The sequence below is a fragment of the Eptatretus burgeri genome, chromosome 9 (genome assembly GCF_056783735.1).
Source record: "Eptatretus burgeri isolate ZD-2024b chromosome 9, Ebu_testis_v1, whole genome shotgun sequence".
NCBI lineage: Eukaryota > Metazoa > Chordata > Myxini > Myxiniformes > Myxinidae > Eptatretus > Eptatretus burgeri.
The window spans coordinates 11,096,853-11,104,500 of NC_140969.1; the positions used below are offsets into that span (position 1 = coordinate 11,096,853).

The 7,648-nt window shown below is 52.9% G+C and overlaps 1 long non-coding RNA gene across 1 annotated transcript in view; it reads left to right on the forward strand.

Annotated features, from left to right (window-relative positions):
* Positions 1-562: 562 nt before the first annotated feature.
* LOC147019525 (uncharacterized) overlaps positions 563-7,648 on the forward strand; it is a 75,504-nt gene continuing 68,418 nt past the window's right edge. Inside the window, exon 1 of the long non-coding RNA XR_015061449.1 lies at positions 563-689. This is a non-coding gene — a long non-coding RNA (uncharacterized LOC147019525). The remainder of the gene's footprint in view (positions 690-7,648) is intronic.

Sequence of the window (7,648 nt, forward strand, 5' to 3'; positions counted from 1 at the left end):
TGCGCAAATGGGTTGGTGGATTTTGTTAGTCTGCTTGAGGCACATAGTCTCTTGCGTCAGCCCCAGACGGGCCAACTATAACGAGGACAAGAGGTCCGTTTTTTTTTTCCAGTCAGTTGGCGATAGTAGGTTGTGGCAGTTGGTGATAGCTGGTTGCGTTTCTAACAGCTTTGAGAGTCAGTTGGCGACAGCTGAGCAACGGCTATCATCATTTCCAGTCGGATGGCTGCTTCATTCCGTTCTGGTCAGATGGTCGTTTTTTCAGTTCCAGTCAGACGGCTGTTTCAGTCAGTTCCAGTCAGATGGCTGTTTCAGTCGGTTCCAGTCAGACGGCTGCTCTATTCGGTTCCAGTCAGACAGTCGTTTCATCGGTTCCAGTCAGACGGTTGGTGAGCTGGCGACAGTTGGTGACGGCCTTGCAGCCTTACAGTTTCTCACAGCGCCTCAGCTTCTCACAGCTCCGAACAGCTGTCCGTTGGTTGTGACTCCTGACGGTGGGTGACGCTCGGACTGTTAATACTGGTTCTGCTCGAGACCTGCTCTTGGCGTACCTCGTTATTGAGGGTGATGTCGACGAGCGTTCAAGCCTGTTTGCAAGTGGGTACACGGGAAGGCTGGGCGGTGGCAATGGACAAGGCACACTCACACATTTCAGGACGTTCTATTTGACGGACGCCGACTTCTATTTGGTGAGCGAGACTGGATTTCTCTCCCCCCCCTGAATGATCTGCTGGGTACCCTTGTCTCGTGTTTAATTGTGAAGTAAGGCATAGTGATAAGCATCTGCTCTTTGTTTCTTTTTATATCAGTGCCTGATTAATTCTTTATTTGCTTGTGATTATTTTGATTGCTTCAAATTAACTTATTTTTACCACAAGGAAATAAAAAGTTATTTTTATTTATTTTTTCCTTATTAATAAAATGGTCCACCAGACGGCGGTCTCCTTGGGTTAACCTGAGGCGGTCCCTTCGGGTGGGTGCCTGGAATGTCCTATCCCTAAGAGAGGATGATCACCTGTCTCTGTTATCATTTGAGCTCAAGCGTTTGGACATCGGGATTGCAGCACTCTCTCTGAGGTTCGGAGACCGGATTGCGGCGAGATAATGGTGGGTGGTTACACCTACTATTGGTCTGGTCGCTCTGATGGTTACCATACCCAAGGAGTTGCTGTAGCTGTGTCCAATAAGCTGACCCCAATGATAATTGAGGTAACACCGGTCAACGAGCGTATTATGAGATTAAGGATTCGTCACTCCTGAGGTGTCATTTCCCTGGTCTCTGTTTATGCTCCGACTGAGGCGAGTGATCTCACCGTGAAGGACACATTCTACGCCACACTCGAGTCTGTGGTTGATCAGTGCCCCAGACGAGATACACTTCTAGTCTTGGGGGATTTCAATGCATCGACTGGAACTGATAGGGATGGTTATGAGGTGTGTGTTGGTCCCCATGGGTCAGGAACTATGAACCAGAATAGCACTAAGTTCCTTGACTTTGCAAGAAGTCATGGACTTAGGGTGGCTGGTTCATGGTTTCAGCGCCCACAAGCTCATCTCTGGACTTGGTATTCCAACGCTGGCGGTGTGGCAAAGGAGATTGACCATGTCCTCATTGACGGTCGTTGGAGGATGATCCAGAACTGCAGGGTCTACCGGAGTGCTCAGTTCCTCAATACTGACCACAGGCTTGTTGTAGCAACTCTAAAGCTGCACCTTAAATCCTGGAGAATGGTACCATCCCAGCCTCGGCTGGATGTTGCCAAGCTCAGAGATGAGAGAGTAGCTGAGGAGTTTGCGAACAGGCTGAGTGGACACTTGGGGGGTCTGGGTGCTTTGGGGGGTCCTGAAGAGTTGTGGAGCGCCTTCAAGACCACCGTCCTTGATGTTGCCGGTGGATGCCTTGGAGCTCACCGCAGGGCAAAGAAGAATTTTGTCTCTCAAGGGACACTGGATACCATTGACCAGAGTCGCAGGGCCAGGCTGAATGGCAGAGCTGAGCTGTTCAGGGAGCTGAGGCGTAAAACTGTACGTGCACTGAGGGTGGACAAGGAGGCCTATGTGCGAGGAATCTGTGAGGGGGTAGAGCATCACCTGTGGACAGGTGATTCTCGTCCCGCTTACAGGGGAATTCGCACATTACGTTCATCCAAGCCCATCCCTCGGAGCACTACAGTTCGAGCAGAGAGTGGTAGGCTCTTGACAGAGGAGTCTGAAGTGAAGGCCCGCTGGGCCGGTTATTTTGAGCGGTTGTACCAGGCTGATCCCCCAACTGTCGAGTTGGACGTCAAGGGTGTTACAATCCCTGTTGCTGACCCTCGCATCAACTGTGGTCCACCTTCGCTTGTGGAAACATGGGCTGCGGTGAACCAGTTGAAATGGGGCAAAGCTCCAGGGATCTGTGGCATCCATGCCGAACTTCTCAAGGCTGGTGGAAATGCTGCACTCGTGTCGTTGCATGCAGGTTTGTGCTCTGCCTGGAACACAGGCATCATCCCAACTGACTGGAAGAGGGGCCTTGTTGTCCCTCTCTGGAAAGGGAAGGATGATCGCCAAGACTGCAACAACTACCGAGAGGTGACGCTGCTCTCAGTGCCGGCAAGGTCTTTGCTCGGATAATACTTGATAGGGTTCGCCACCATCTGCTTGAGCACCAGCGTCCAGAGCAGTCAGGCTTTACACCAAAGAGGTCAATGATTGACCGTATCCTTGCACTTCGTGTCCTCAGCGAACGCAGACGAGAGTTTCGGCAGGGGCTGCTTGCAGCCTATGTTGATCTCTGTAAAGCGTTCGATTCAGTGAATCGGGATGTCCTCTGGAGGATTCTTGGTCTTCGTGGGGTGCCACCAAAACTGATCGATCTGATGTCTGAACTCTACTCTGGTACTGAGAGTGCTGTGAAGTGTGGTGGTACCATCTCTGACTTATTTCCAGTTGTTACTGGAGTTCGTCAGGGATGTGTACTTGCCCCCACACTTTTCAGCACTTGTATGGACTGGATTTTAGGGAGGATGTCGGAGAGATCAAGTTGCGGTGCGTCATTTGGGAATGTCAAGATCTCGGACCTTGATTTTGCAGATGATGCAGTCATCTTTGCGGAGACTTTAGACATCCTCTTGGGGGCCCTCGAGGTGCTGAATGAGGAGTCGGAGCCGTTGGGATTACGGGTTTCTTGGGTCAAAACTAAGATCCAGGCTTTCAGTGACATCTTGGATGCTGCTGTCCTGTCTGTGTCTGTTTGTGGTGAGGATGTTGAGGTCGTGGAGAGATTCACTTACCTTGGCAGTGATATTCATGTCTCTGCTGGCTGCGAGTCAGAGGTCAATAGACATCTGGGTCGGGCCTGGGGAGTCATGGATTCACTGGATCATGGGGTGTGGCGCTGCCGGTACCTGTGCGGGAGGACAAAAGTCCGAGTCTTCAGGTCCTTGGTACTTCCAGTCTTGCTCTATGGGTGCGAGACTTGGACTCTGACCAAGGATCTGAGTCGGAGACTTAATTCCTTTGGTACCAGGTCTCTTCGGAAAATCCTTGGCTATCGCTGGTCGGATTTTGTGTCCAACGAGCGGTTGCTGAGAGAGACTCGGATGAGATTTGTTACCTGCATAGTCCGTGAGCGTCAGTTGCGGCTGTATGGACATGTGGCTCGTTTTCCTGACTCTGATCCTGCTCACCAGATTCTCTCAGCGAGGGAGTCTCATGAGTGGAGGAGGCCAGTGGGCCGACCACGTTCCTCATGGTTGCAACAGGTTGACCATCATCTCAAGGAGATGGGGATGGGCCTGGCATCTGCCTGGGGGATGGCCAGACGGAGGCCCCTGGAGTACCGGCGGAAAGTGGACGCAGCGACGCGCTGTTCTGGCACATGCTCCCATACCTGACCTGACCTGAATAAAATCCTTTGTTGATGTTCCATCCTGTCCGTGTTTGTCCTTTCCTTCCATTGATCCAGCATTGTCCAAACCTAGATAGATTGGAAGGTAATTACCAAACTAATTGACCTGTAATAGTCGGCACGCATCAGCGGTTGAACTCTCGGCCCCCCTAATTAAGATCTAATCAAGATAAGATTGGTGCTTTGCCGAGGGCGCGCTCCCTGTTCAGGAAACCATGTGACCTCCAGTGAAATGGCAAAATTAGACGGTGGAGACTGGAGCTCGTGGTTAACTGATTGGCGTTTGTGGTTCTAAAGCAACCCACCGTACCACAAAGTTAATTGTGAGCAGTAGCCCCAGGTCCGGCTCTTCCGAGGACAAACGATGATTAAACCCCCTCATAATACACTCAGTACCCATGACTGTAACAATATATATATATATATATTGTTGCGGATTCGCGCCCGCCGGCGTGCGAGCGGCCACGTAACTCGAATCGCGGCACGTCGCCCACCGGACGGACAATTCCGTCGTGACCCTCTCGGACTAACGCCGGGAACTAGTCACGGGTGGGCCTTTCAGCCTCACCACGATCGTGCCAATCGGCCCCCCGCGTGGGATAGGGTTGTTCGCCAAATTCGACCTACCTAAGTACCCACACGGAGGGTAGACCGGGCGATCGCACCTCGCCACAGGTCGACTATCGGGATAACCGAGCGGTGTTATCGTCAACCTCGACGGTTCCGATTAATTATCGGGCGTATTTAGCCCCTACCAACCCTTTACGTGAAGTAAGATGGAGATTCAATTAAAGAAAAGACGAAGCGAAACGGGAAAAACAGTTCAACATAAGGCACATTTATTCCGCGGCAAACGGAAAGCACACATATACAATTACAACAATTATGCACCAAAAGCAAATGTAAAAGTAACACAACAATTATGCACAAAAAGCAAATGCAACAAAAGAGACACAATGCAGATCTACTGCCGACTACGCGAGCACACGGCAACACTTACACAGTTTTACTTTACAGACGGTGCCGACAACACATATACTCCAAAGCAAAAGAAAAAGGGGCCACCCTCAACTACAAGGGGGCAGACGGGCCTGGGGCCGAGACCGCGTCGAGCCTACCCGTCTGGTGATGAGTCGCAAAATGGCGGCGGCGCCCCGACTCCGCGCTCCTCCGCGGGCCTCGCTGGCACTGCTTGGAATGGGGTGGGAACGGGGCCCCCTTCTCGCACTATCTCAGCGCGGGGGGAAACAGGGGGGGTTGTTGATGCTCTGGGGAAAGAGGATATCTGGCTTGCTTGGGTCCCGCGACGAGCGACTCCACTGCGACCTCGACCGCGTTCCCGGCCTCCCCTCTCCGCAGCTCCCCGACAGACTCCGAACCCCGTCTTGACTGCTGCTGCTGCCACGCTTCGCCGCCGCCACAACGCGCCCGAGCCCGAAACAGAAACTCTTCTCTCTGCCGCTGCCGCTGCCGCTGCCGCTGCCACACCTCTCCAACTCGCCCGAGCCCGAAACAGAAACTCTCAACTCACTCAATTCGCCCCGCGCTCGGCGCTTTATAGTGCGACAGGAGAAACCATATGCAGATTTTTGGATCAGGATCGGCTCGGGGGCGGAGCCACGCTCGCCCATTGGACGGAGGAAAAGTGGGCGTGATTCATTCCTGATCCGCGAATCTGCATATATCGATTCAACTCCGACGCGTCTGGAGGCGGGGCCAAATCGCCCCGCGCTTAATGATTGGACGGATCGGAAGTGGGCGTGAATCATTCCTGATCCGACTTCCCCTCGGAAAGGCCGCTCTTTGTACCCGTGGCTCAGCGCGCGCCCTGTACGAGTCCAGGATCGGTGCCCACAAGCGGTGCGGGAATGGCGGCAGAAGGAGGAGAGGTGAAGGTGGTGGAGGGTTTATTGTGGTGGTCCCTGGCCACGGTGACGCTTGGAATGGCGGTGATGCGATGGTTGCGAGAGCGAGTTGTGACGGTAAAGGTCGTGGCTGTTGGCGTTGTTGTTGTCATGAAGCGGCGTTGCGGTCGGTGGTTGTTATTGTGTGATGGCGGTTGAGACGTGGTTGGTTCAAAATAAAGATAGAACAGAAAAACGGCTATCTTAAAGGGTCGCAGCCCGAATGAATGACATTTATTCCCTCTAAACAACGGGTTTGGGCTAACTACACATATACTTAGAGATATCTCACCTATGGGACCTGAATGGTGGTTTGCGAATTTCCTCAACCACAACACTACCCCCTCCCCTTTTTACAGACTCGTCCCGAGTCGTCAAATTTTCGTGTGCCATCATGTGTAGTTCTCCCCTAGTACATTTTACCTACGGATCCCTGAGTGCGACATTCATGGTATTCGTGTCCCCAAAATAAATAACCTGAGGGCTGAGTAACTAACTGAACAAACCCACTCACACGGACGACTTAAATAAAATTGCCGGCGCTAAGACAGACATGCCGGGGCGCACTCATATTTACAGTACATTTTAACCTTAACTTACAAATTTTACACTAAACCATGGCCCAGGATCACTGAACTCTGCAAAAAGAAAGCAGTTAGCAGGGAGCCAAGCTGCTTGCATGCAGTCTCTGGCTCAAACAATGCAGGTGACAGGGAATGTGGCCGGCTGCACACACGCAGTCCAAGGCCTCTCCCTTTGAACTGAAAGCAGTGAACCACAACGGTGCATGGGCTGCACAAACGCAGTCTCCGTGCCAGCTCAAGTGGCACACGCAATGAACACAACGGATGGATGTATGGACGCAAACACGGTGCACGGGCCGCCACTGCAGGCCCGTGTTCTAGCTGCCAACAGGGCAGTTCTTGCAGCTTGCAAACTGTTGCCTTGATCCTGGTGCACATGGAAATGAACAGGGGGGGCGAAGCAAAATTGAACAGGGGCTGGTGAACATGGCCCGTGGGCATGGCATGGCAACAGCAGCAGGCAAACACAGCCTGTAGAACAGGGCCGCTGCAGGCAAACACAGCCGGCAGATGAACTGGCCGGCACAGGCCTTGCAGCACAGCAGCTGCAGACGATCCGGCCGGTACAGGCCTCGAAGCAAAACACCAGCAGACGACCCGGCCGGCACAGGCCTTGAAGTAAAACAGCCAGCAGATGAAGCTGGCCTGCCTTTCGCCTTGCAGTGCAGGTTGGTGGAAGGGGTGCGGTGGTGCTTGCCACTCGGAAAGCGGGCTCGGACCTACTCTACGGTCTCCCTCCCAACCTATCGCCTTTGCCTGTCACTGTCTATGCCCACTCCCTTAATTTGTCAAACCCCAATTTCGCCCCAACTTATTTTTTTATTTTTTTATTTTTACTTCCCCACTATAAATCGTCCCCTAACCCCCTGTACTGTCCTTGTTCGGCTAACCTATCCTGTCACCTAGCCTACTCCCAACCCCTACGTTCCCTTCCTGGAGGGGAACAAGGGAGAGCTAGCGTCCTGTGTCGAGGCCCAACGAAGCCTCAGATTGGCCTCCCCAGACTTCAGCGATCTAACCCAAAGTGGGTCCAGTGGCCCACAACGAGAGCGAGGGGATGGATGGTGCGGAGGGGTACACTTCCTAATCTACCCTAACCATTAACCTGTTAAACTACCCCGGGGCTTCCAACAAGCGCCTCTCGCTTAAACTATTGGTTCTAACAACCCAGATTCCCGTCGCCTGTGTTTGTGTCCTCACAATTTCGGGCCTCGCCCCCCAATTTTCTTTCCGTGCCCTCACACGGTCTCATGGCTGGGACGCGTGGC